Source organism: Eurosta solidaginis, chromosome 3 (genome assembly GCF_040869045.1).
Source record: "Eurosta solidaginis isolate ZX-2024a chromosome 3, ASM4086904v1, whole genome shotgun sequence".
Classification (NCBI taxonomy): Eukaryota; Metazoa; Arthropoda; class Insecta; order Diptera; family Tephritidae; genus Eurosta; species Eurosta solidaginis.
In genome coordinates this window covers 267029776-267057435 of record NC_090321.1, presented here as the reverse complement: position 1 = coordinate 267057435, position 27660 = coordinate 267029776, and the positions used below count along the sequence as shown (strand labels likewise).

The 27660-nt window shown below is 36.5% G+C and overlaps 1 protein-coding gene and 1 pseudogene across 14 annotated transcripts in view; one reads left to right on the top strand and one right to left on the bottom strand.

Annotated features, from left to right (window-relative positions):
- LOC137245527 (protein qui-1) overlaps positions 1 to 27660 on the bottom strand; it is a 304290-nt gene that overhangs the window by 224755 nt on the left and 51875 nt on the right. For 13 of the 14 annotated variants that reach the window (XR_010951337.1, XR_010951338.1, XM_067776347.1 and 10 more), the window contains one exon: positions 15059 to 15129. The exons of the other annotated variant lie outside the window; for it this stretch is intronic. The gene's annotated coding sequence lies outside the window, so the exon portion shown is untranslated. The remainder of the gene's footprint in view (positions 1 to 15058; positions 15130 to 27660) is intronic. 14 annotated transcript variants of the gene reach the window in all.
- The window catches only part of LOC137246145 (glutathione S-transferase 1-like), a 128546-nt pseudogene continuing 119261 nt past the window's right edge, over positions 18376 to 27660 (top strand).

Genomic DNA, 27660 nt, shown 5'->3' with positions numbered 1-27660 from the left:
CCACTTACAAAGATTACGCTTACGCCTACACCTACCTTCCGTTTACATTCTCAATTCCACATACCATGAGAAGAGATGCTCATACATCAAAAATTAGTTCGCGTAACATGAAATGGACTTGAAAGGTTTAGTATCGGAGAGCACTGTATTAATATCTGGAAAAAGACTGCCCATAGGCGCTACAGTCACCTTAACATTTTAGTTTTCTTTACCGTACTTCGCAGTCCCGTGTTATTTTATTATTGTAATTTTCTATTAACCGAAGCTAGTTAGTTTAGTAGACAATTTATTGGCTATGATGATGGAATACAAATCACGATCTAAACTTCTCTCAATACACTCATATTCAGAAAAATTGGCATAATCTAAATTTCAAACCCAATTTCAACTCAAATTTCAAACCATATATGTGGACAAAAAGTATTTATGTATATGTAGAAGCGTCCCTTTGGGTCATTCTTGATGCCAATTTATGACACCAAAGGCACCAGTCTTGCTCTACTTGATTCCAGTGGATACCTTCCACTTCTTCTTCTGCCGAGTTCGGTTGTGAAAAAGAATACTATACAGGCTAGAGATTTCTTAAAATACATCTTAACACTAATTTTTTTTCGAAATACGACGTTACCATCACCTGAAAGGCCACACAGCGTCCGAAGCACAATAATTAAAGGGTTAACATCAATCTTTTAAAATTGTTCATAAATCAGAGCCATATATTAGGATGAAAGGCTTATAGAGTGTACTTTCCTCGAGAGAGCTTTACATTTCGAATGGCCTTCTCATTCCGAAGAACCACTCCCTGCCAACACAGTTTCTTTGCTGAATACCTACGCTGACATTGTTTTTGCTATTAATACTGGTTTCTAAATATATGAAGTACTTTAAAGATTCTAAATTATAACCAGACCCGACTACCAAGGTGACTCATTCCGCTTGCACTCGTTCACAGTAGATCTACCTTTTCATTTTCATTAAGCTTTATAATAAGTGAAGCAACACTGATGACACCCAATCAGGTAATGACGGTAGGATACAGTCTTTCCAACAGAGCACGCACAAATCAATATGCCTTCTGATTTTTTGCACCATATTTAGATGAGTCGATGTATGCTTTGTGGGAGTTGATCAAATTTTTAAAAATGTATTATTTTGTTGGATTTACGTAAACGCTAAACAAAAGAAGGATGAAAATCACTTTTTTGATGAGGTACCAAATATGTTTAGAAATATTTATATATCTACTGGTGCAACAAATTATTCTCAACTTACTATGTGTTACACTCTCTGAATGTACGTTAAGGTTTATGGATTCTCAAGCTTCAAATTTACTTTAGTGTTTTATTGCTCTTTTTTCATATTTTTTTAATGTATGCTCATCCATATAATTACATTGTTTAACAGCTATTTTGCAACAACAAAGTAACCCTCTGAAAGGTGATATCGTACAACTTAAGTTTTTTGGGACAGCTTGTATTTCAGTACGTCTAGTTTACATTTAAATTGCATTTACAAGTAAACTGGATACAAGATGCCCCCCAAACATATGTGTTGAGTCCTGAAAAGCTTAAGCTTTAGTTCCACATGAATACTAATCCTAATAAACTAAATACCATTTCATACTAGCGCTTGGAAATAGCAAAATTTCTCTTTTCAAATCTTTTTCATTTTTTTCACGGATGAATCCAGATGTTGCTATGTATTTGATAAAACATGTTGACAAGGATTTGTTCAACATTTTAATTCCTAGGGTGAAAAAATTTTAGGAGGACTTATCAAGGAGAGTCAAAGTATTGTGACGCATATTAGCATCACTATGCTGTTAGTAAATAAACACAACAACAAATATAGTAAGCAGCCAAACTTATGTACATGCACACACATAACCAGCAGCTCGAAGTGAAGAGATATCTCACATACACACATGTAGTCATCAGCTAAGAGCAGAAGTTTTTACTCAAACATACACACGCATATGGCTAGTAGTAGTTGCATAAACTACAAATATACATGTATGTAGCTGGTAACCAAGCATGAGATACAACTGTTCTCGAACAGTTTTCGCGAAATGTCTAGACCTTAGGAGAAATGGGTGAACGAGAAAAACGAGTGTATAAAAGCAGTGCAAGCTGAGGAATCAGTAATCAGTTTGATTTAAACACCCCATTAGTTGTGAAGTGAAGTATAATTGTGGAGTACTCCCAAAGTAATCTAAATAAGGACCAGTTTACAATACTGAATATTGGAGTTATCTATTCGACAGTTCATTCCAACGTTATCAGAAGGTGCATATTTTTCAGAAATCCACAGAGTTCGTTACAGTATTAATATGAAATGTTAAGCATTGCCCAGCGAGTAATACTTTCTAGAACACCAAAGTTGTACAAATTTTGTACAACTGCATCAAAGGTCCTTTAGATATCGCCCTCTAGTCTTTAAGTGAACATAAATAATAACTCAGATGTGCTGGACTTTATGTATGTTGTAAGAAACAGTTACTAGTTTTTTGTACTGTGTTATGTAATGCATATTGGTAGGTTTTTAAATTTTGTTTACCTTGAGATTCTTGGCACATTTTTGTTCACTTGATCTTATTTAACGAAATGCTTTTATTTCAATTGAATTTTAAGTAAACTCACTTAACCTCAGTGCAAGCACACAATGACATTAGGGAGATTAAGATATGAATGTAGATTCATTTACATCTCCATATACAAAAGAAACAAAAGAAAAAGCAAAGCCGCAAGTGCATATTTATAATTTGTTGTGAATTTATATTTAAATTTAATTTAAGTAATATCAAATTATTATTATTATTAGGCCTGGAAGCACTGCGACCTTTGTGTAGATCTATTGTGCATGACCTTTCAGTCTAATTTCGTATGTGGAGGCTTTTAATGTGTCTAAGTACATCTGCAGACTTTTTACTCCATATTACATAGGGCCTAAGAGTCACATCACCTAGATGGGAGAGTCTGTGTTTTGTAAGAGCGACACATTTGCAGAGAATTTGAACCGGCATTTCATATTCCAACTCACAGAAACAACAAATTTGAGTATCGGACAGATTTAACTTACTTAGGTGATATCATAGACCACAGTGTCCTGTATAGTACCTAGTGAGATTTCGTAGGTCCTCCCTACTTAGAATAATGAGTTCGGCTGATATTTTCGTTACCGAAAGTATAACCAGTTTGGCCTCTCTTTGCTCTGGGCAGTCAATCCATGGACGTCTGAATTCTCTTGTTTCCCAGTAACTTATGGTTTCCCTGGTGTGTGCTTTTGTAAGTCCACAAAAGGGCTCTGGACCATATAATGCTACTGTAGCACCCTGCTTTGCTAGGTAATCTGCATGTTCATTACCTTCATGCCCCATCTGTAATAGACCGCATAGACAAACTCCGACTCGTACGTACTGAGTTGGCCAAGAACATACAAAACGCTTTTGAGAAATCAGTTCAACGCTACAACCTCCGAAGCAGAGTAAAACCATTCAGTATAGGTGAAAATGTATATCGGCGCAATTTCGTTCTGAGCGACAAAGCGAATAAGTTTAACGCCAAGCTAGCACCCATTTTTGTAAAAGCTACAGTTCTCGCCACAAAAGGAAACTCCATGTATCAATTGCAAGACATATATGGTAATATAGGGTGGTACCACGGAAAAGATATTAAGGAATGCAAGGGTTAAAACACAAGTTACCGTCAGATAATGTCCTATAAAACAACTAAAAAAGGACAAACCTATATAAATATCTATCTCCATCCCTATTTAATTATCTCCGTTTCGCATCACGCCACCTTTTTTACTTGTTTTTCCGTGCCTATAAAAGCCTCGGCTTTAGGATAGCGGACAGTTTTTGGCTGGATAAAGTTGGCAGTGGAGGTATACTCTCGGGCAAATATTTCTTGGTTGCGATCGAAAAAGTCATGTCGACTGATGAAAAGTAGATAAGTTTACTAAGTTCTTTTTGCTAAAGATTAATAAAATAAAAAAAAAAACCGCGTAATTCGGTTCGAATTAAAATTAAATTGCACGGATGTTCCTGGTTGCGGTGCTCCTGAGTTGCAGATTTTCGGGTTGCAGTGTTCCTGGTTCCTGAAAGGGCTTCCAAATTAAGTGCGAGTGAAGATGAGGATCTGTGTTATCCTGAACAGGAATTTCCTGGCTTTGGGTTCGACCCATTTGTGCGAAATTTGCAATCCCACTTAAAAACAGTGATTTAGCCCAAAAATTGCATAAATCTTCTCATTTCACTCCAATACCCTAAATTTTGGGCGCATATGCATTGTCGTTTTTTTTTTATTTAATTATTACATTTTCCTAAAAATCTATTTGATTGATTGCTGAAAAGAGGCAAAAAAAAACACAAAAAAAAAATAAAAATGTGAAATCTAAATAAAATGCAATTTAAGTTTATCGTTGCCAATTTGTATAGATGTGTATGTGGATTAAGGTTTTGAGAGATGTGTAAATTGTAATTTAAATTGCTATAGAAATTCGCTAAATTTGCCAACTTTAACAACAAATAACTTTTAAATTATAAGTTTGCGCACTTTAAAATATATATATATATATATATAAAGAAAGAAAAAAGAAAAATTTCCAAATTCTAAAATTATGTACCAAGAGAAAAAAATTATATAAGTACATATATAAAATAAATAAAAGAATAGTTAGAAAGAGACAAATGTAAGTGGTTTTGGGAGAGTGAAGACTGGAATCTAAAAATAATAATATAGAAACGAAGTGACATGAAACAAAATCGAATTAAAATAATTTGAGTGCACTAAGCTTTAATTTTCAGCAAATCAGCGGAATCGTCGAAGGCCTTCATCGAGTTCCTGCATCAAATCATGTGAGTTTGCAAAATTTTATTTATTATCTCCATTATTTCCATTTTGTTTCGCGTTTTGGGTTTGTAGTATGTCTTCATACATACTTTGATAAGTAATAGTGCTATCCCGCTCTAATGGTCAGTTGTTAAAGGTAAGAGCGGTAGAGAGAACTTACAAAAAAAAAAAAACCCAGTATTTTAGTAGATATGCTTTCCTTGCAATTTTTTCAATTAAATTTAAATTAAGTTAATATTATTTCCAATTGCCATTAACGGGACTATTTTTCAAATGCTTTCCACTTTTCTACTACCGCAGTATAGCAATTTTGTAGATTATTAATTTGAGTTATCACATACCTAGTAGGCTTGTTATTCACAAGTCGTTCCGATTCCATGCCGTTCCTATAGATGTTCGGACTTAAACATAATAGTAAAAATAGTACCTTTTTTTTCTTTAGTATAAAATTTAGTATGAAATCAAATTCTGATCTTCTTCTTTTTAATTGATTAGTCTTTTATTAAATAAAACATGAATTGTTAAGTTTGTAAGAATGGTCTGAAATTCGTTGTTGTTGTTGCTTTACTTTGGGACATCTCACTAACATCTGAGAAGTCATGGTTGGGTGGGTTAAGAGCGGTAAGTAATTGGTAGGAGAACCGCTAGGCAAAAGACAAAGTGTTGTGTCGCTTTCAAAAAAGGTTAATCAACGATCATATTGAGTGATGAGGTAAGAAATTCCTTAGCCCTTACGTGTGCGTAAATTTTTTCTTGTTAGGCCTTGGGTTTCTCGTAACTGGTGGTTTGGTCGGTCGTTTGGTCAACGAACCCACATAAGTGGCTGAAGCTCCGGGACAGCTAGACGCACACGGGCAGACGCCGATCATTTTCTTCGTGCCACCAGGTAAACTTGGTACAACTGCGAAACAATTGTCAACCCAGAGTAAGTATGCTCGTCAAAGGTTCCATAACACATCCTAACAAAACCTTATTTTTGACTCCCAGGTCATAAAGGATTTCAATTCACTAGATTAAATGTAAATGTGTAGGATTGCAAGGCATGCAGGGCCGGTTGGCTGTCCGAAATAATGCAGATGCTCTTCGAGGATAAGCCAGGGTCAGCTAAGGATTCTCTGTTTCTTAGTGGGGTCTGTCCGCAGTGGACACTTCAAAAGTTCCGTGAGATTCTCAGCTTAGGCGGAATTACGTCACATCAACTTGCATGTTCCATACTACACTCATACATATCCAAATAAGGTTGTATGTACGTACGCATACGTTTAAGAAACTTTCCTTATAATTAAATATTTTGAAACAGAAGGGGCTAGATCACAATATTTACTAATAAAATTAGCAGGCTATTTTACGACATAGGGTCAATGGGTGAGTACTAAGTCCTCGTGAAGTTCGATGTGTAAACATATAGATCTACGTCTGGGAGCTAATTTTATTTAGGTTACCTGCAGCTCCACCAGGAGTTTTAAACTACAACAGAGGTACTTCTACCAGAAACAATGAGTGTAGAGGGAAAAAACGATATCGACAAGATTGGAGATTCCGATTTTTTTATTAGCTTGAAGGTTATATGTATGTGTGTCGCCGATTTTATATTGAAGTTTTGAACAAACAAACCGGTGAGGCGATAAAATTTCGATAAAATATTGGTTAACCTGGCGGACGTTCCATGATGCTTATCTGATTTTCCTCAAACCAACTTTTGCTACTTTTCTCGTATATCTCAGTACCAGCCGCAAACGCAAACTGCTTTGTGTATCTGACGATGTATTTAACTTCTCTTGCCAATGTTGCTGGCTTTCTGCGACGCTTTTAGCCACTTGGTTGGTACTTGATGGCATTACGAACTATTTACGACGAACAACCAATGATATTTTGCACTCTCATGTAAGTTTTGCCTCAGGTGTGCAATTCATCTTTCCCGACATTACTGAATAAGTATTAATACAAATTTGGCCATTAATTGCAGAATATCAATAAAATAAAAATAAACTAACTCTACCGTTCGTGTTATGAAATTGAAATGGTGTATTATGTTTGTCACAAATCTCAAAACTCTAAATCATTAAAGGAGAAGGAATAGACCCACCGTATAGTATGCTGAATGAACTATAAAATTAGGGTCCGAAATGTGGAGCCAGATCCATAGTTTTTTGTTTTTTGCACATAATACCTGTCTGTGTTGGCGGCCTTCTGCCGCGATTTAAAAAAAGAAGCCTAGGTGGGTTCAACACAGGTTTGGGGATAAAAATTAAATGTGCCCAGAACACCTCTCTGCATTAGTGTGTGTGTACGCATCTAGAAGAGTACAACAACCACATGAAAATTTGAACCGACTTTTTGATTATATCATTTGACAGAAAAAAATATTAATTAGCGCTTCCAGATTCTAAAAAGGGTGATCCTTTGATCCCAGCTTTGATAATTTTTGATAAAAATTACACAGTCTTGTAAATCGTTACCAGGTTGACGATTTGGTTTCATTAAGCCATGTCCGTCTGCCTGCTTGAACTTGAAAACTAGTCCCTCAATATTTGAGATATATTTTCATGTCGGCAAAGACATTTGTCGGAACCGATCGGATCGGACTACTATAGCAGATGCCCCAAATACAGCCGATTTTACAAATTTTTTTTAGTATCTTCCTCAATGTATCACTTAAAAGCGTAAAATTTTAACAAATGCTTTCGTACATGGCACAAATTATTTTCTTAGAAAATCAGTTGGGAATCTTTTCGAAATTTCCACCCCATTTAAACAGCTAAAAGCTTGAAATTACACCAAACGCTTTTGCAAGTAGCATATATTATTGTCTGAAAAAATCGTAGATATCGCTGATATATATATCACATCCAACAAAACCTGAGCTACCAGATAGGAAACATTTTGCAATTTCTACACCATTTTAACAGCTGGAAGCTTCAAATTTCATCACATACGTTCGTATACGTCATATGACAGAAGAGTGAAACTTTTTATTCTCACACAAAGTACCAATATATTTTTTATTTTTTATTTATCGAAAATTTCGCTTAAATATGTGCATCTGTTCTCTATAATTTCATATCTGCTCAGCCCTATTCATGAAAGGTATGAACTTCTCGACACATCCGAATACAGATCTATCCTTACTTGTTTTTTATACACTTTTTGCGCCATACTAAGATTTCGATTGACTAAAACGCCATTGCAACTAATTTTAGCAATTGATTAAATGTTTTTAAGCCAACTTCTTAGTCGACGGTATTTTACATTGAATACCCAAAAACTGTTGTGACAAACAAAAACTTGACCCCTAAAATGAAGTTAGCCGTAAGCACTACTAAGATTTTGCACTCAACTGTACATTCGTGTATGCATATATCAAAAGTCTCCTTGGGCCACTTCTGGATTTTATGTATTATATTTCCATTAAATTTTCATCTATTAATTGTTTACTTTCGCCTACAACCCATAATCACAGTGCAGTTATACACTGCGTATGAGTAATATATTTTTGGTAATAAAATTTTGTATTTGGGGAGTTTCTAAGCGACTTAAAAAAGTTGCTAAATAAATGAGAACAAGCAAGGACGGGGATGTCTTTCGCTGTGCCGAAGTTTTCATACCTTTTATGAAGGGGCTGAACAATAACCTTATCCCATTCGTAATATCCAAATAATTGGGTGTATAATAGGGCGGGTCGATTTAAAAATCGCTCATTGCTCTGTGAATCGTATTCTAGGGATCAAAATAAGAAACTTTGCCGAAGGAACCATCCCTCTAAAACGAATTTTGATGTCCCCCAATTTGGGTCGAACTTTTGGGTAGGGGCAAATTTTGAAAAATCCCACTTTGACCCATTTAGAGTGCTCCAATCGAGTCCAAATGTATGACCGATCCCCACTAACTTTGGAGGCCCGACCCACCGATGCCAGTGACACACCCCCTGGAACCCCCCTGGGGGTTCACCATACAAACATTTCAAAAAATCGCCGGTTTTGCACTTTATATAAAAAAATCAGTTAAATGGCTATGTGGTAATAAGGCCAATTGACCTTAGTCACCACACCATCACATTAATGCATTGTCATTGAGCCTTGATAGGTGTGCAAAGTTGCAATCAAACTTATCGCCATTCAAAGTGGTGATAAGGCCAATTCACCTTATGGCCGTTGACCTTATGTCACCACACCATCACATTAATGCATTGTCATCGGTCCTTGATACGTATGCACAGTTTCAAATTAATCAGATTCCCAGAAACCGGTGAAAATTAAGCTCAAAGATTCCGTTACATACAGGGCAAGCTAAAAAAAGCGTGCTAAAAATGAATTTAACTTAGTAATAGAAAAGAAATTAAAAAAAATTATTAGAAATTAGCGTTTATACAACCCTTTAAAAACCAAGGCATCATTGTGACACAATTGCAGATCGTAAAATTGCTTGTGTTGTTTTTTTTAAGCCACCACAAGACACAGTAGGTAGAATTGAAATTACCATTTCATTCTTATTACCTCGTCTCGTAGACCATATATTACGCAACAGTTTTTGTGAATGCATTAAGTCGTTGTGAAGAACTCAAAGTGTGAAGTGCTAATTTCAGATGAAAGAGTCATATACCCAAGCATGATGTTCCAGTCTTACGTAACTAATCAATTCAAAATTGGGTTCTCTCCAAATAACAGGATGAGGTTCTTTTACCATCCTAGTATGATACTTCTCATCAATTTTATCTATCGTTTCTTCTCTTGATTTGCTCTTGATAGTTGTCAAGAAATTTATTCAATTTATTAAATACACTTTTTTCAGCATTATTATTTCCATACCAAGTTTTTCCCAAATTCCTATCGACTTATCTTGTACTTGAATAGTAATTGATTTATGGGAAAACTTTTTTTGTTCTGTTTTAGCATGTTCGCTTAAGTAAAAATAATATCTCAAGATATCCAGATGTGTTGGTAAACTGAGATCAGTTAAATCAGTAGACACACCAAAAACAGTAACATCATGCTTGGGTATATGACTCATTGGGTTTTCGATAGTTGTTGATGTAGTTGCTTCATCTTGCGGTGTAGAGGATGGTGGATTCATTGTAAACTTTTTGATTTGGAATGGTCACTTCAATTATTATTTTTTTTGAAATATTTTTTTATCTGAAATTAGAATTTCACACTTTGAGTTCTTCACAACGACTTAATGCATTCACAAAAACTGTTGCGTAATATATGGTCTACGAGACGAGGTAATAAGAATGAAATGGTAATTTCAATTCTACCTGCTGTGTCTTGTGGTGGCTTAAAAAAAACAACACAAGCAATTTTACGATCTGCAATTGTGTCACAGTGATACCTTCATTTTTAAAAACGGTTGAATAAAAAACCCACACAACTATGTTTACGACATACAAATGCATCACAGTGATGCCTTGGTTTTAAAAGGGTTGTAAAAACGCTAATTTCTAATAATTTTTTTAAGTATTGCATAGATTTTATCGCGGGCTTGGCGACTAAATCAAAAAAAACCGTAACGGATATTTGTCAAAAAAGATCCGAAAAGGCTCGAAAAGGTTCGAAGAGGTTCGAAAAGGTTCGTAAATGTTCGGTGTTAGCAACAGGCCAAATCCATAAAATTGAATCTCTATCATAAACAGCGGTGGGCACCACTACATTTACACGGTTACCAAATTGAGAATGTGTTAGTAAACACGAACGCGTAGCGAGCACGAAAGCAAAATCAATTATTTATTTAGTTTGATTTCAATGCTTGAACGGTGAACACGTGTCACACGCACTCTTTGGTACTCTGTTTTAAGCGCGCGTGCGACACTTCTTTACCATACGACCATCGAAATCAAACTAAAAGAGCTGTCGTTGATTTTCACGAAGTAGCCATTGTGCTATCGCTTATCGTATACATATATGGTCGCTTACTAGCCAACCTAATAAAACCGCACTGCCGGCGTTTTTTGCCCTAACCCAAATAAGCATGCGTTGCGACAATGTAAGGCATGTTTGCAAACGTCAAATCTAAATGTCACGCAGAACAAAAATTGGAAATCGAGTTAGGTTTTCACGCAGCAAATTCAATTTGAGTTGCTCTCATACAAGTTGTATGTGCATGAGACATTTTTGACAGAAAATGACTTGCGTGCGTTTATATTAGGTTGGCTTGTTAGCAGATGCTAAGCTCATAAAGTTAAAGTTAAAGTTAAAGTTCAAGTTAAAATGAATGTTAAAGTTAAAGCGAAAGTTAAAGTTAAAAATAAAGTTAAAGTTAACGTTAAAGTTAAAGTTAAAGTTAAAGTTAAAATTAAAGTTAAAGTTAAAGTTAAAGTTAAGGTTAAAGTTAAAGTTAAAGTGAAAGTTAAAGTTAAAAATAAAGTTAAAGTTAAAGTTAAAGTTCAAGTTAAAGTGAATGTTAAAGTTAAAGCGAAAGTTAAAGTTAAAAATAAAGTTAAAGTTAACGTTAAAGTTAAAGTTAAAGTTAAAGTTAAAGTTAAAGTTAAAGTTAAAGTTAAAATTAAAGTTAAAGTTAAAGTTAAGGTTAAAGTGAAAGTTCAAGTTAAAGTGAATGTTAAAGTTAAAGCGAAAGTTAAAGTTAAAAATAAAGTTAAAGTTAAAGTGAAAGTTAAAGTTAAGATTAAAATTAAAGTTAAAGTTAAAGTTAAAGTAAAGTTAAAGTTAAAGTTAAAGTTAAAGTTAAAGTTAAAGTTAAAGTTAAAGTTAAAGTTAAAGTTAAAGTTAAAGTTCAAGTTAAAGTGAATGTTAAAGTTAAAGCGAAAGTTAAAGTTAAAAATAAAGTTAAAGTTAAAGTGAAAGTTAAAGTTAAGATTAAAATTAAAGTTAAAGTTAAAGTTAAAGTTAAAGTTAAAGTTAAGGTTAAAGTTAAAGTTAAAGTTAAAGCTAAAGTTAAATTTAAAGTTAAAGTTAAAGTTAAAGTTAAAGTTAACGTTAAAGTTAAAGTTAACGTTAAAGTTAAAGTTAAAGTTAAAGTTAACGTTAAAGTTAAAATTAAAGTTAAAGTTAAAGTTAAAGTTGCAGTTAAAGTTAAAGTTAAACTTAAAGTTAAAGTTAAAGTTGAAGTTAAAGTTAAAGTTAAGGTTAAAGTTAAAGTGAAAGTTAAAGTTAAAAATAAAGTTAAAGTTAAAGTTATAGTGAAAGTTAAATATTAACTTCTCATTTATTCAATAAAAGTAAAAAATTTGTTTTCTTATCGGTCACCACGCTTAAAAAGGTTAACTTGAATAATATCAAAGACAAAACTTGAATTAATATCAAAGAAAACAAAATGTTGCATAAATATTATAAATGCATAAGTTGATGTTGTTGTTGTTGTTGTAGCGATAAGGTTGCTCCCCGAAGGCTTTGGGGAGTGTTATCGATGTGATGGTCCTTTGCCGGATACAGATCCGGTTGGCTCCGGTAGCACAGCACCATTAAGGTGCTAACCCGACCATCTCGGGAACGATTTATATGGCCACATTAAACCTTCAGGCCATAAGTTGATAATATGCAATAGCTTTACCGCGGCAGTCCCCGAGCGCCACACCTCCTTTTTTTTTCTTTTCTATTACTAAGTTAAATTCATTTTTAGCACGCTTTTATTAGCTTGGCCTGTATGTAACGGAATTTTTGAGCTTAATTTTCACCGGTTTCTAGAAGTCTGATTAATTTGAAACTTTGCATCCGTATCAAGGACCGATGACAATGCATTAATGTGATGGTGTGGTGGCATAAGGTCAACGGCCATAAGGTCAATTGGCCTTATCACCACTTTGAATGGCGATAAGTTTGATTGCATCTTTGCACACCTATCAAGGATCGATGACAATGCATTAATGTTATGGTGTGGTGACTAAGGTCAATTGGCCTTATTACCACATAGCCATTTAACTGATTTTTTCATGTAAAGTGCAAAACCGGCGATTTTTTGAAATGTTTGTATGGTGAACCACCAGGGGGGTTCCAGGGGGTGTGCCACTGGCATCGGTGGGTCGGGCTTCCAAAGTTGGTGGGGGTCGGTCATACATTTGGACTCGATTGGAGCACTCTAAATGGGTCAAAGTGGGATTTTTCAAAATTTGCCCCTACCCAAAAGTTCGACCCAAATTGGGGGACATCGGAATTCGTTTTGGCGGTATAGTTCCTTCGGCAAAGTTTCTTACTTTGATCCCTAGAATATGATTTTCACAGAGCAATGGGGGTTTTTTTTCCTCCCCACAAATCGACCGGGCCTAGTGTATAAGATATGAATTATATAGTGAACAGAGGTACTTTGTGTGAGGATGCAAAGATTCATGTTTTTTGTGGTCTGCATGCAATAGCTATAAACATAAATCACTTATCTCAAGAATATATGACGTAAACGTAAGTATTTGATGAAATTTGAAGCTTCTAGCTGTTAAAATGGGGGAGAAATTAAGAAAAGTTTCTTATCTGAACAATCGGTTGTGGGGGATATATGCTATATATACTACCGACTAATACCACATTAATTTTTTCAGACAATAATATGTGCAATATACGAAAGCATATGGCGAAGTTTGAAGCTTCCATCTGATAAATTGAAGAATATATGACAAAAATCCTCTTTTCTGAAAAATCGGTTGTATGGGGTCCGATCCGGCCGGTTCAGACAAATGTCTAATCGGACACCTAAAATATACCCGCTCATCGAATTTAATCAAGATATCTCAAAAATTGAGGGACCAGTTTGCATACAAACCGACAGACGGACATGGCTAAATCAACTCAGCACTTCATTCTGATCATTTTGGTATATTATTGGTGGATCTATTTATTTTCCCGTTAAGGAGATTCGTGACGAAGTTAATATACCATTTCATTTTCATGAAAGGTATAAAAAGTGCACAATCTTAAATGTAGGCACATTTTCAAATGAAACTTATTATTTTATTGCAGTTATGAAAGGGCACACATACTTACTTACCTAATTGGCGCTTAACCGTCTAAACGGTTATGGCCGTCCAAAGGGATATGTTTCATTGGAGTATGGTTTTACGTGGTTGGTCCCAAGTCCAGCGCACAACCCGCTCAGCGGGGGTAACAATATTACTTGCACGTTTATATAGCGAGCCGCTTGCTCCAAGACAGACGCCCGCTTGCAGCCGCACCTAGAGGTGTACAGACGCTGCCGATGAGATCTTCCCGACTAGCCCTTAAACCGATTATGTCAGAGTGGCCTAGCCACTGAATGGCGGTCAGAAGCTTTCCCCACTTTCGTGGACTTCTACACACGGCTCCACCCTCCAAGTTCAGAAGAAGAAAAATCACACATACAGGCAAAAAAATAACACTTTTGTACAACTAGAATTGAAGTTAAGACAGTTAGTTGTTTGTGATTGGTTTGTAAGTTATTGCATTTCGAGCACTTTGGTGTGAAGATTATTTACTACTTATTGAGTAAAAGGTCTAGTGCCATCATTTTAGTGGTCCAGGAAAAAATGGCTAGATCATGTGAACCATTTTTATCATATTAGAACTCTAACATGACATATGTGGCCCAGCTCTTTTCTTGTGAGCAATCCGTTAATGTTTTTTGGGGATTTTTCGGAAAGTTCTCACTCTAAGATGTTTCATGGAGTACTCTTAAGAGGTTTTCAGAACTGAGGGCGTAATTCGTACAGAAGTAGGTGGTCCTGGCCAAGGACATCTCAATATAAATTGGACTACATTTTTTATACGTATGAGGATCAGCTGTGCAGCACTCGTTTACTCCTTAAATCTAATGAATGGTTAAATTTTCTAGTTTTTACTGCACATCAAGATTATTAAATAGGTTTTAGAAAGTGAAATTAAATACCATTTAAAATTAAAAAAAGTGCACTAACTGAGTTTTCGTTTCGAACTCCTCATTTGTTTGTTTGTATGTGGTTATAGGTGCAATAGGAAATGAGTATGTAATGTTCGGTTACACCCGAACTTAGCCTTCTTTACTTGTTTTTTATTCATTTTAAAATCAACTAAATTGTGTCAATGGATTTGCATTTAACACCAAATGACGCTGGCCTGTCAGTTTGAGGCAGCTTTTGATGTCTGCATTTTGGCTTAATGAAAACCTAACGATAGGAAATGATGCTACAATTTATATAGTAAATGTATTTCAAATCTTGTGTTGTATTTCTTTTTGCAACCTAACGGTACGCTTGGGTTGTTTGCTGAGATGTTTAAGTATAAACTTAAGTATAAGCACAACATTTTACTTACGCCGTTTTACGTATTATAGTACAACTTTGCCGCTTAATTTGCCTTCAGATGAGGAGAGTAAATATAAACACCTTAAAGTAGAAAAGAAAAGGTGTGAACAAGATGTTTAAGACGTTTCGGTGTAAGAAAATAAGAAAACAAAAAACAAAGCAAATAAAAAATTAGACAGCCAAACATTTATTTATATTCATTGTACGTGACATTTTTTCTATCGAAAAATTATGTATCAAAGATGTAGTACATATGTATATTAGGGCGGGTCGATTTTAAAATCGCTCATTGCTCTATGAAAATCGTATTCTAGGGATCAAAATAAGAAACTTTGCCGAAGGAACCATACCTCTAAAACGGTTTCTGGTGTCCCCCAAATTGGGTCGAACTTTCGGGTAGGGGCAAATTTTGAAAAGTCCCACTTTGACCCATTTAGAGTGCTCCAATCGAGTCCAAATGTATGACCGACCCCCACTAACTTTGGAGGCCCGACTTACCGATGCCAGTGGCCCACCCCTGGAACCCCCTGGGGGTTCACCATACAAACATTTCAAATTATTTTATTGCAAATTTTTTTATTTGTTTATACGTAATAATAAAATGTTACGTATATGCAGTGTTGTACCTCTTTTCAGTTGGTATGGATATGTTTGTGCTGATTTTTTCATGTAAAGTGAAAAACCGGCAATTTTTTTAAATGTTTGTATGGTGAACCCCCAAGGGGGTGCCAGGGGGTGTGCTGCTGGCATCGGTGGGTGAGGCCTCCAAAGTTAGTGGGGGTCGGTCATACATTTGGACTCGATTGGATCACTCTAAATGGGTCAAAGTGGGATTTTTCAAAATTTGCCCCTACCCAAAAGTTCGACCCAAATTGGGGGACACCAGAATTCGTTTTAGAGGTATGGTTACTACGGCAAAGTTTCTTATTTTGATCCCTAGAATATGATTTTCACAGAGCAATGGGCGATTTTTTTGCCTCCCCACAAATCGACCCGGCCTAATATATATATATATGTATATGTGTATAAAATATGGAAGCACGAAAAAATTTTAAACTTTTCAGAAAAGTCCAAAGATTACGTGTGTTGACTTTTATGGTTGAGGACGTACTTACATACATGTGTATGTATGTATGTTTCTGCAGGCGATGTTTTTTTTTCATCTACAAGATGCAGGATTACTTCGTAATATAAATAAAATAGGTGTTACGAAATGCATAAAACCTTCTATCTTATATAAACGGAGTTTTGTCTTTAGCAAAGCAGGTAGTGTCGATCAATCATGATATTACAAACATTATGAGTTAGAAATTGAGCATAAGGCATAATAATACCAATAATATTTTGAGCGCTTTATCACTGAAAGGACGAATAGACTACCTGATTACCTATCTGCGCTTTTAGAGAGATCTTAAGGCAACAATAGAGGTGGGTGGTTGGCGCAAGGGCGCTCAAATGGCGGACGAGGCTATACATGTGCACACAGATGGTTCTAAAGTAGTGAAAGGAGTAGGGTCTGCGGTATACTGTGCTGATCCGGAAATAAACAGATCCTACAAGCTGCCAGATTACTTTAGCGTTTTCCAAGCCGAAATATTAGCCGTAACCACGGCAGGAGAAACACTGGAAGAGAATAGCTTAAACTGCAACCGTGTTAACTTTTATATTGACAGTCAAGCAGCAATTAAGGCAATAATCTCGCATAGCACAGCATCTAAATGCGTGTTAGAGTGTAAGCAGTCCCTGGAGAGAATCGGGACAGGGAGAAGAATACATCTATATATATAGGGCATATGCGAATAGATGGGAGCAGCAAATGGCTTAAGTCCTAGTAAGCTTCTAGTATTTTCCAAGAGGACGGAGTTATTTTATAACATAGGTCCTGGTTTTTTATAGGGGTTTTCAGTTTGGTCGTTAAAACAAACTTCTGCTAACTGTACGAACTCATTCAGTCTATGTGAGGGCCTATTGGATCGGCCAGTTCAAGCTAACCTAACCACTGAAGGAATTAAGACTTAGTCTTTTCCACAGTTTTGGATGTTCCGAAAAGCTTTTTCATATAACAGTGCTTAAAATTCAATTATCCGATTATGAGTTTACAGGAGTACGTAGTGGCAAAACTTGATGTGACATTCCTCGTCCAACGTACTTTAGTATTGATCTGCTGATGAACAAGAAGCGAAGCAACTTTTTTTGTTAGATCCGCTGTTCTACAAACCAAGGCACACGTTTGGAATTTATGGATCTTTTCTTAGTTATTACAAAAACACGCTTAATAATTTTGATGACAGCTCACATTGTATGCGATTTGTGAATTTCAAAATTTGAGAAGGTGCTACTTTTGATCTTTCTCCTTATTTTATGAAGAAAGCTCGGTATTGCTTAGTACTTTTCAAAAATTTGATGTCATAAAATTGCAGAGGAGTGAGCTCTTCAGTAATTCAGTGAGGAGTTTATAGAAACGTTCAATGTTGCAAGGCACCCATGTTCCATTGAAAAACTCTATAGTTAAAACAACTGATATTTTCTAAAAACTTAGCTTCACGCGGGATATTGACTTTGTTGATATACCAGTTTAGCTAAGGTTAACGCTAAGATCAAATGATTAGGTTTCATTTATTTAGCAAATAGCTTAAGGCATATACTTATATTCTTAAGGCTGAATAAGAGTCACATCGGCCTTGAAGATCTCTCCCGGAGAGTTTAAAACGTCCCGATCTAAGGGTATACACCTCGTCCTCGCAAATGCCGGAAAGCTGAACAAAAAGTGCCTGGATAGTGCCACCTCGTCGTTCACGGTACCGCTAACAAAGCTGGGCCTGTCTAGTATATGCAAAAGGTGCATTGCATGGACTCCCAATGACCAGTCCTTTGTTTATATCCCAATAACCAATGCAACATGAAGTATAGTTAAATATAAATCCAATGCATGGAGAGAAAAATGGTCAGAAAGACCTGGTGCAACATTGGCCACCGGAATACCCAAGTCTTCACTTGGGAACACGTTTAGTTCATTTCTGCCTGCTTGGGCAAGAACTAAGCTTAACAGTTGTCAGTTATATTATGCCCTGCCACTCAGATATTTTTGTGTAAAAGTAGTTGGGTGAAACCGCGATTGAGTTCAAGCGATTTTTTACAACCCTCGATCGCTCGGTGGCAGAGCATAGTAGCGCTTTGATAGTCGAATGAACTTCTGAGTAAATATTGAGATAGCTAAGAGCTTCAAATATTGCTAATATCCTATTTATAGCTTCCTTTATATCAGCGTACTTCACATGAAAAACGCTGCAGTCATCGGGCAGCCTGAAGTGAAATCTCTTAAACATAATGTTTGAAAAGATAATGCTAACAATAGAACGAAACCCTGATGGTACAATCTATTATAGGAGCGTACAATTATTGACGTATGATGATGATATTGATATTATTGGCGTTAACAACCACCTTGTGAATTCTGCTTCCTCTGAATTAGATAAAGAAGCAAAAAAGGCGATGCTGCGGTAAATGAGGACAAGACGAAGTAATTGCTGTCATCCAAGCAAGCGTCTGCGCATTCGGCCTGGCAGCCACGTCGCTAATGACGTATATAAAATATTTCTTCAGACTGAAAGATTGGGAACCAGCATTAACAGCAAAAACAATGTCAGCTTAGAAATCAAATGGAAAATAGCTCTTACCACAAGTAGCAGTTTGGACCTGATAGGCAATTGAAAACCAAAGTCCTCTCTCCTTGAACAAAATTCACCCTCTACAAGTTACTCATCATACCTGTCCTGATGCATGGCTCGGAAACATGGACGATGTCGAGAGAAGACGGGATGGCTCTTGGAGTGTTCGTGAGAAAAGTTCTCGGGATGGTTTATGGTTTTTCCCGTGATGCCGACAGAGAGTACCGAAGAGGGTTTAAAGATGAGCTGTATGAGCTTTTCGCAGATATGACGATAGTGCAGCTTATAAAAATCCAAAGGCTCATGTTATGCGAATGGACGAAAAAAAGTTTTTCCGTCAAGATCGCAGTTTGGAAGCAAAAGAAAAGGGAGACCTCCACTAATCTGGCAGAGATAGGTGGAGGAAGACCTGACCTCCCTTCTTGCTCCCCCATTGGCGTAAGTTATCGCGAAACAGAGATAGCTGGCCTGATTTTGTCGAAACGCCAAAAAACGGTTAAGCGCCAATTAATTATGATGATGATACTCTGTTGCAAGAAAAATATTAAATTTTGTTGTATTATGTAACTTGCGCTTGAAAGGAAAGAGAAACATGAAAATAAGCAGCAAAAAGTCATTTGTTCAATACATTATTCACGATAATTTGTTATTTCAACTGGTGCGCCATTTATCAGTATTATAAAAGGACCTTCTAAAATCCGTTTACAGCTTGCTCTTGTTTATTTAAGTGATTCTTCCTGATACAAATTTAATAATTATTCTTAAATTAAAAAAAAAAAAAACAAGAAAGGAAGGCTAATTTCGGGTGTAACGGAACATTACATACTCAGCTGAGAGTTATGGAGACAAAATAAGGGAAAATCACCATGTAGGAAAATGAACTTAGGGTAACCCTGGAATGTGTTTGTATGACTTGGGCTAGAAATGGAAGGTATTAGAGAGTATTTAAGAGGGAGTGGGCCTTAGTTCTATTGGTGGACGCCTTTTCGAGATATCGCCATATCGCCAGGGGTGACTCTATAATGTGTTTGTACGATATGGGTATCAAATTAAGGTTATTAATAAGGGTTTTAAAAGGGAGTGGTGGTAGTTATATATGTGAAGGCGTTTTCGAGATATCGACCAAAATGTGGATCAGGGTGACCAAGAATATCATCTGCAATACCAGAAACAGTATTCCTGCCATTATTCCAAGGGCTTTCGACTTTGCCCTGCAGAACTTTTTCATTTTCTTCTACTTAATATGGTAGGCGTCACATCCATTTTACAAAGTTTTTTCTAAAGTTATATTTTGCGTCAATAAACCAATCCAATTACCATGTTTCATCCCTTTTTCGCATTTGGTATAGAATTATGGCATTTGTTTTCATTCTTCGAAATTTTCGATATCGAAAAAGTGGCCGTGGTCATAGTCGGATTTCGGCCATTTTTTATATCAATACAAAGTGAGTTCAGATAAGTACGTGAACTAAGTTTAGTAAAGATATATCGATTTTGCTCAAGTTATCGTGTTAGAGGCCGAGCGGAAGGTCAGACGGTCGACTGTGTATAAAAACTGGGCGCGGCTTCAACCGATTTCGCCCTTTTTCACAGAAAACAGTTATTGTCCTAGAATCTAAGTCCCTACCAAATTTCAGAAGGATTGGTAAATTTGTGTTCGTCTTATGGCATTAAAAGTATCTTAGACAAATTAAATGGAAAAGGGCGGAGCCACGCCCATTTTGAAATTTTCTTATATTTTTGTATTTTGTTGCACCATATCATTACTGTAGTTGAATGCTGACATAATTTACTTATATACTGTAAAGATATTAAATTTTTTGTTAAAATTCGACTTAAAAATTTTTTTTTTTCAAGTGGGCGTGGTGTTTGTCCGATTTTGCTAATTTTTGTTAAGCATACATATAGTAATAGGAGTAACGTTCCTGCCAAATTTCATCATGATATCTTCAACGACTGCCAAATTACAGCTTGCAAAACTTTTAAATTACCTTCTTCTAAAAGTGGGCGGTGCCACGCCCATTGTCCAAAATTTTACTAATTTTCTATTCTGCGTTATAAGTTCAACTGACCTACCAAGTTTCATCACTTTATCCGTCTTTGGTAATGAATTATCTCACTTTTTCGATTTTTCGAAATTTTCGATATCGAAAAATTGGGCGTGGTCCGATATCGTTCATTTTAAATAGCGATCTGAAATGGGTGCCCAGGAACCTACATACCAAATTTCATCAAGATACCTCAAAATTTACTCAAGTTATCGTGTTAACGGACAGACGGACGGACGCACGGACATGGCTCAATCAAATTTTTTTTCGATACTCATGACTTTGATATATGGAAGTCTATATCTATATCGATTCCTTTATACCTGTACAACCAACCGTTATCCAATCAAAATTAATATACTCTGTGAGTTCTACTCAACTGAGTATAAAAACAGATTTAATTATTTTCCATATTTCACTAAGATATTAGGATAACAAGTATGGAAGGCTAAGTTCGGGCGTAATCGAACATTTCATACTGAGCTGCCTAATTACAACTTGCAAAACTTTTAAATTGCCTTCTTTTAAAAGTGGGCGGTGCCAAAATTTCCAAAATTTTACTAATTTTCTATTCTGCGGCATAAGGTCAACCCACCACTAAGTTTTATTGCTTTATCCGTCTTTGGTAGTGAATTATGGCAATTTTTCGGTTTTTCGAAATTTTCGATATCGAAAAAGTGGGCGCGGTTATATTTCGATTTTATTTATTTTAAATAGCGATCTGAGATGAGTGCATAGGAACTTACATACCAAATTTCATTAAGATACCTCAAAATTTACTCAAGTTTTCGTGTTTACGGACAGACGGACGTACGGACGGACGGACGTGGCTAAATGAATTTCTTTTTTTTGCCCAGATTATTGTGATATATAGAAGTCTATATCTATCTCGATTACTTTATGCCATTGCGGGGTACTGTTATTCGAACAAGATTAATATACTCTGTGAGCTCTGCTCAGCTGAGTATAAAAATTATACAAATAACACTCGTTGGTACAAGGAACTGTGAAATATCGAGTCAACAAGTTTAGAAAATGTAGTTTGAAATACATATAATCAGCAACTTTACCTAAAGTCATACTTGTTGATGGATTATAAATACTCTGAACTGTCATACTAAACTAAATAAATCAACAGCTGCACTTTTGAAACGGCTATTCATCGTACAGTGTACTTTGTTAGTTGGCCGCCTATTTGTCTGTCGATTAGCTGTTAAGAGGATTTCGCACTAAAGGCAAATCATCTTTGTTACCAGTGTCACATTGTCATCCTCTTAGTTGGAGCTGAGTGTCTAATATTTATTCATCAAGCATCCCTTGATAGCCATTTTTACAATCACATTAATAGCGCCTTATATAGCAACATACAAATTTACATGTACCCTGCAGCGAATCGCACAAGCTCATAACTAGCACGGAGCTGCTATCGCATTAAGATAAAGTAATAGTCCTTATTATTTCCCCTCGCAAAGCTTTCAACTGATACATTTAATATTTCGATATCCTGTGAAATGGCAATCGCCCCCTTTAAAGAACTTTTGAACGCGTTCTTAATTTATTCAATCGTAGTTTTTTTGAGTCGCAGGCTTTGATTAATTAATAAAAATACATATAGATAAGACTTCGGCGCTGTTGATACAAGTGTGTCTACTAACTGTACCGCTCTGTATCCGTTTAGCGCCAGTGCGGTGGTAGTCATTAAACCGGTAGTGCGACACTGTCCCGTGATGGCTTGCATATTCATTACAGGGTACATTCAACATACCCAGCAAGAAATTGTGCAGGCGGTTATTTGCAATAAATAATATGGAGGCAGCGTTGTTTTCTTTGCTGATGAATAAATATTATAACAAATATAGTACATCAGACGTTTTTTAATGTCAATGTCAATGATGGTGGCCGCCGTGGTGTGATGGTAGCGTGCTCCGCCTACCACACCGGATGCCCTGGGTTCAAACCCCGGGCAAAGCAACATCAAAAATTTTAGAAATAAGGTTTTTCAATTAGAAGAAAATTGTTCTAAGCGGGGTCGCCCTTATGTTACCATTAAACCCATTTTTCCGCTCTTTGTTCAAGTTTGGGGTAAGCCGAACTTACGGTACGCGTGTTCAGGCCGACGATACCAATGTTATCAGAATACGCCAGTAATTGCACCTTTTTTATAAGCTTTTATTTACATTCTATAAAATATTGTTCAGAGCGGCCCTGTTAGAAACCTCGATTAGTTTCGACCGGCTCGGAGAGGTCCTTCTACATTCCGGCTTAGCTGGTGGTGTTGCACAATGTCATCGGGGACAGCCGTAGTTTTTCGAGGAAATGAAATCAGACAAGCGGTGTTTAGTCAGCTCCATTTTGTACTGTCGAAGGTGGCCTCAAAATAAAGCAACAGGTGAAAATTGCCAATTTTTTCCAGTGGATATTTTCCAAGATTTGTCGCATAGTATGGCCCATGGTATTACCAGGTATAAAGCCGCACTTATAAGGTCCAAACAGCCGATCAGCAGTGAGCTGCAATCTTTCGCAAAATACGCTTGACAGTACCCTATATATATACCACACTTAGATTCTAATTTTCAGACATGCACTCATCTGAACACATTTTACCAAGAATGCAAACATATGTGCATGCGCCTTACAGACTTCATGGCGCCATATTTGAAAACCTCCACACGTAATCTATCAGCTTCACCGGCCTTGTTGTTTTCTAACCTGGGTAATGTTGTTCTGATTTTGTCATCATCGGGTGGAGGGACATTAATTTAATCACCACCGATATCGGAATTGGGTTCATCATCCCTGGCCGGTCATCGCTGTCTTCATTTAGGAGAGCTGAGAGGTGTTCACTCCACAATATAAATACTTTCTGTCAGCGATTACAAGGTCACCGTTTTCATTTGACCTGTACTAAAACCGTCCATCTGAGATGAATATAGAGGGAACACTTAATATTATGAGCTCTTTGATTAAACCAAATAAGATTTATATAATCTTGAAATTTTTTTGGGGTACGTTAACAATGAATACAATAGCATGTAAGTCTGTTAGTATCTGTAGTGTCAATAATTTTTGCAAAAGCATATCAACATATCAACAAGTAAGGAACAAGTAAGGAAGGCTAAGTTCAGGTGTAACCGAACATTACTTACTCAGCTGAGAGCTATGGAGAAAAAATAAGGGAAAATCACCATGTAGGAAAATGAACCTAGGGTAACCCTGGAGTGTGTTTGTATTACATGGTTGATGGAAGGTATTAAAGAGTATTTTAAAAGGGAGTGAGCCATAGTTCTATAGGTGGACGCCATTTCGGGATATCGCCATAAAGGTGGACCAGGGGTGACTCCAGAATTTGTTTGTACGATATGGGTATCAAATGAAAGGTTTTAATGGGTATTTTAAAAGGGAGTGGTGGTAGTTGTATATGTGAAGGCATTTTCGAGATATTGACGAAAACGTGGACCAGGGTGACCCAGAACATCATCTGTCGGGTATCGCTAATTTATTTATATATGTAATACCACGAACAGTATTCCTTCCAAGATTCCAAGTGCTTTTGATTTCGCCCTGCAGAACTTTTTCATTTTCTTCTACTTAATATGGTAGGCGTCACACCCATTTTGCAAAGATTTTTTCTAAAGTTGTATTTTGCGTCAATAAACCAATCCAATTACCATGTTTCATCCCTTTTTTCGTATTTGGTATAGAATTATGGCATTTTTTTCATTTTTCGTAACTTTCGATATCGAAAAAGTGGGCGTGGTCATAGTCGGATTTCGACCATTTTTTACACCAATACAAAGTGAGTTCAGATAAGTACGTGAATTGAGTTTAGTAAAGATATATCGATTTTTGCTCAAGTTATCGTGTTAACGGCCGAGCAGAAGGACAGACGGTCGACTGTGTATAAAAATTGGGCGTGGCTTCAACCGATTTCGCCTTTTTTCACAGAAAACAGTTAACGTCCTAGAATTTAAGCTTCTACCAAATTTCACAAGGATTGGTAACTTTTTGTTCGACTTATGGCATTAAAAGTATCCTAGACATATTAAATGAAAAAAGGGCGGAGCCACGCCCATTTTGAAATTTTCTTTTATTTTTGTATTTTATTGCTGGAGTCGAATGTTGACATAATTTACTTATATACTGTAAAGATATTAAATTTTTTTTAAAATTTGACTTAAACAATTTTTTGTTTAAAGTGGGCGTGGTCGTTTTCCGATTTTGCTAATTTTTATTAAGCATACATAGAGTAATAGGAGTAACGTTCCTGCCAAATTTCATCATGATATCTTCAACGACTGCCAAATTACAGCTTGCAAAACTTTTAAATTACCTTTTTTTAAAAGTGGACGGTGCCACGCCCATTGTCCAAAATTTTACTAATTTTCTATTCTGCGTCATAGGTTCAACTCACGTACCAAGTTTCATGGCTATATCCGTCTGTGGTAATGAATTATCGCACTTTTTCGGTTTTTCGAAATTTTCGATATAGAAAAAGTGGGCGTGGTTACAGTGCGATATCGTTCGTTTCAAATAGCGATCTGAGATGAGTGCCCGGGAACCTACATACCAAATTTCATCAAGATAACTCAAAATTTACTCAAGTTATCGTGTTAACGGACAGATGGACGGACGGACGGACATGGCTAAATCAATTTTTTTTTCGATACTGATGATTTTGATATATGGAAGTCTATATCTATCTCGATTCCTTCATACCTGTACAACCAACCGTTATCCAATCAAAGTTAATATACTCTGTGAGCTCTGCTCAACTGAGTATAAAAGTGGCATTTGGCGACAAGCTGACTAATAGCGAAACATAAATACATACATATATGCAATAGCAAAAATACACATTTATTTATTCATCTAAGCGGCATATACCGAAGTACGAAAAATAATATTAAAATCGCAAAGACAAATAAACATTTGAGGCGCCAAAATAGATACGAGTTTTTTGTCGAAAGTTATTACGATGATGGCCGTGACACATTAATGACACAACTGTTGCACATTCAAAAGTTATTTAGGTTGCACTTGAATTAAAAAAATAAAAAAATGTCTTTGTTGATTTTGAATATTAATGATGGCATATGTGTGTTCTTATTTACATATATTTTGCTGTTCTAATAGGATTCGGTTTGAAGTTAAAAAACCAAATTTGTTCGGATACATTTCTTTCACTTAATGAGGCTTTGGCCCTTGCGTTCATTTTGTTTATCAGACTGCAGCGAATCTCAAATTATTTCACATAAGTATATGTAGGCAGCAGCCATGAGCAGAAGTTATTACTCAAACATACACACGCATATAACTAGAAGAGAAACGTGAATATAAGATACATAAAATAGAAATAAATAAGCAACTGTTCGCGAAAAGTTTAGACCTTAGCAGAAATATGCTAACGAGGCAACAGAGGGTATAAAAGCAGCGAAAGCTGAGGAGGAAATAATCAGATTGATTTTAACATGCATTTATTGAAGTACTATTGTAATTGTGAAGTACTACTACTAGAGTAGAGTGGTAAATAAAAAAGATATTGCTATATTGAATATTTATGTTATTTATTCGACAGTTCAGCGATTCGAACGATAGCAGTATGTGCAAAAAATCAGCATTTTACCAAAATTCGTTACAATATCTTAGGTTGGGTACGAGTTCGCTTAATTTTAGGTACTTAAACTAGTATATGTGGCGGCCACCGTGGTGTGATGGTAGCGTGCTCCGCCTACCACACCGTATGCCCTGGGTTCAAACCCCAGGCAAAGCAACATCAAAATTTTAGAAATAAGGTTTTTCAATTAGAAGAAAATTTTTCTAAGCGGGGTCGCCCCTCGGCAGTGTCTGGCAAGCGCTCCGGGTGTATTTCTGCCATGAAAAGCTCTCAGTGAAAACTCATCTGTCTTGCAGATGCCGTTTGGAGTCGGCATAAAACATGTAGGTCCCGTCCGGCCAATTTGTAGGGAAAATCAAGAGGAGCACGACGCAAATTGGAAGAGCTCGGCCTTAGATCTCTTCGGAGGTTATCGCGCCATACATTTATTTATTTTTTAAACTAGTATTCCAGTGGATATATCCAGCACTGAAACAATTTGGGAAACAGCTGTCAAAACTGTGCGATTTGATTTAAAATATATGTTTAAGCCATGTATGATGTTTACAATGTGCATGCATGTTTTAACTGGGCAGGGGTCAAGGGAGAAGTATGTATCCCTACATAGCAGTAAAAGAAAGTGCAGCGGCATCAGCATATACGGCCTTTTATGCTAAATGTCGTGTAGCACATGCACAGAGACGTTTGCCATCTCAAGGCGTGAATAAGCCTGTGACTGCTGTTGTTGTTGTTGTTGTTGTAGCGATAAGGGGAGTGTTATCGATGTGATGGTCCTTTGCCGGATACAAATCCGATACGCTCCGGTACCATAGCACCATTAAGGTGCTAGCCCGACCATCTCGGGAACGATTTATGTGGCCACATTAAACCTTCAGGCCATTCCCTCCCTCCCTACCCCCAAGTTCCATGAGGAGCTCGGGGTCGCCAGAGCCTCGTCTGTTAGTGAAACAGGATTCGCCGCGGATAGGTGAGGTTGACAATTGGGTTTGGAAGGGTTGCGCTACACAGCCCCTTGAATCTGGTATTTTAGTCGCCTCTTACGACAGGCATACCTATCGCGGGTATATTCTGATCCCCTAACCCGCTGGGGTCGCCTGTGACTGCCATTGGGTATGGTGCCAATAACTTTTTTTGACCCAGTGTCAGTTAATCGAAATCAATGAAAATTTTCTATTGACTTGACATTCTTCTGCACGGCGAATTGGCTGTATGGATTCGCCTTGGTTTGGATTTTGAAAATAACAGATTTTTTCTCATGAATATGGACATAAACAAAATAAAA